The sequence below is a fragment of the Poecilia latipinna genome, unplaced genomic scaffold (genome assembly GCF_001443285.1).
Source record: "Poecilia latipinna isolate Pla-1442-1.1 unplaced genomic scaffold, P_latipinna-1.0 Scaffold2849, whole genome shotgun sequence".
NCBI lineage: Eukaryota > Metazoa > Chordata > Actinopteri > Cyprinodontiformes > Poeciliidae > Poecilia > Poecilia latipinna.
In genome coordinates, this window is record NW_015115465.1 from 13310 (window position 1) to 15806 (window position 2497).

General features: G+C 39.6%; 1 long non-coding RNA gene across 1 annotated transcript; it reads right to left on the reverse strand.

The window, feature by feature from the left end:
* Positions 1 to 129: 129 nt before the first annotated feature.
* On the reverse strand, positions 130 to 1919 carry LOC106939375 (uncharacterized). The gene is made up of 4 exons (XR_001422824.1): positions 1308 to 1919; positions 1025 to 1144; positions 859 to 942; positions 130 to 262 (listed from the first exon to the last, which is right to left on the reverse strand). It is a non-coding gene; the product is annotated as an uncharacterized LOC106939375 (long non-coding RNA).
* Between the last annotated feature and the right edge of the window lie 578 nt (positions 1920 to 2497).

Here is a 2497-nt window from a genome sequence, read left to right on the forward strand (position 1 = left end):
TCTTTAAACATATTTGATTCCTTTTTGACTGTCAAAACAACCGTATGTTGTCCACAGAAGAACAGAGTCCATGAAGTCAAGCTTCGTACTGTATGAACCAGGGAAACAGTACAAGTTGCCATAACCCCAGTTTGACTCTGGTTGGCGTCACTTTGATTCCTTGTGATGTCTTCCTCTCGTTCTGGTGCGTAATGAAGCCACTTCTTGACAATTTTGCTGCAGTCCTCAAGAGTCAGCTTTCGGTCAAACTGCAGAGCAACAGCTGAAAAAAATAAAGGTGCCGGTTAGAAAGATGATAAACATTTGAAAAGTTCTGAAACACAATGAAAGATTAAAAACTGTACTGGTTACAGGTCTGAGAACAAATACAACCCATATAGTTCCCCATGTACACTCACTGTTAAATATGTATCTTAATATTTACGTATACAACTACATTTACCCATCAAGCTGCAGTATAGTGTAGGATATATGATATTGATATTAAATCAATATTTAAAATAAAGGGCTGTTTATCTAAGGATAAAACTCAGGGAGGATCAGGTTTATTTAACACACCAGAGACAAATGAATAGAACAAAAGGTGATTTATACTGTAGTTGGAAAAATTATATATAATTTATGCAGAATAAACTTCCATCAAATAACTGGCTCAATCTTCCATCAACTACAAATATTTCCAAATAAGTTGATTATTAAAAGTGTCTATATGCTAATAAAGATCCCACACAAGTAACAATAGTCCAGTTCAATTTAACCAGTTACCAATCCAAGAATCAACAGACTAAATCAGTCATTAGCAGGTTTAGTTCAGTGTTTCACCTGCCTTACATGTTAAGTCTTTCCCTTCTTCCTCACCTGGATTGAATCTGTGGATGATTAACAACCTTCTGCACTTCTTGATGGCTGCAGACGGTCATGCAGTCATCTAACTCAGCTGTTCTGGAACAGAGGCTCGTCCCTAAGCACATCATAATAAAAAGTTAAAAACAAGTGATTACTATCACAACAATTTAAAGCCCACCTGGAGCAGCCAGCCTTACACTTCCTTGTCCACCACATGCTCTCCCAGACCAAACAATAGGCCCCGCCCTATTTTAAAAATTCAAATCCCACAAAATCTCGCAGGATTTCATACTTAGGCCTGGAGTGGTGGGTAGGATGAAAATAATACAAAAGGAGACATGACCTCAATTATTAAAAATGTCTTTTTTGCCCCAAAATAATCAGGATTACTATGGGCACAAAACAATGCCCTTATTTTTCAATAAACACATTTAAGATCAAAGTAATATTGAAAAACTTACCATAAAACTGCTCAGAGGAGAATTCAATTCAGAAGCCAGTTGCAAACAAGCCAGCAGCAAAGTGGCTGTTTGGTTGGGACAAACCACTAGTGTAAAAACGGGGAGGTGGACTGTACAACTCCTAGTAGAGACTTGTAGATGTTTTTGTGTCAACACATTATGCACAGTCAGTAATAATATTTACAGACAAGTAAGAAAATGTACAGAAAGGAATCACAACCCACTGTTCTCAACATGTAGTGCTTAATTTGAAACATGATTAACCCCCACCTAGTAATAAAATGTTCTGACCCAGAGCTCAAGGAGGGGGAGGGAAGAAGGGATGAGAGGGGGTGAAGAGGAGAAGGTTGGGAGGAGCGGCTGGGTGGGGGAGGTTTGGGAGGGAGTAGGGGGAGATGAGGAGGTGATGAGGGATGCAACAAACTGCCCAGATTGCACACAATGGTAAATCAACATTGAATTATAGTCAGAATGGTTGATTTTTGGTTGAGGTCAACAACTGACGGTTGATCAACCATCCACCTCCAGCCAAGTAACCAATGTTGAAACTGTGTCATTGATTCAATATTGTTTTGTTGTTGAAATCTAATGAATGAAATGCTAATGTCTGATCAACGACTGATCAATGTTGAATCAATGTTGAATCAATGTTGAATCAATGTCAGGTCTTTTGCCGCACCCCTTCCTCTCCTCTCCTCCTCATCAGAGCTCTGGGTCAGAGTATTTTATTACTGAGCGGGGGTTATCACATTTAAATTAACCACTGCAGAGGATAGTCAGTGGTGATTCATTTCTGTACATTTTCTTACTTGTTCATAACAATTCTCACTGACTGTGTATGTGTGATATATTGACACAAAAACATCTACAACTTACTACAAGGAGTGGAGGGGTCCACCCCTGCCATTTACATGAGTGGGATGTCCCAAACACACAGCCACTTCGCTGTTGGCAAAAGATGTTAATTCAATGTTGAATTGCCATCATGTGCAATCTGGGCAGGCGCAGAGCTATGGGGGGAGGGGGGCTTAAATGTCTGATTATAGACTGAGAAAGTCTACCGCCTGTTGAGAAAGGCCTATTTTATGTTAAAGTTACTTTCCCTCAATGGAATATATACTAGTCTCTCCCAGTGACCGTTTCCCTCACGGTTTAGCCGATGTGTTTCCTGGGTAAAGATCAACCAAAAA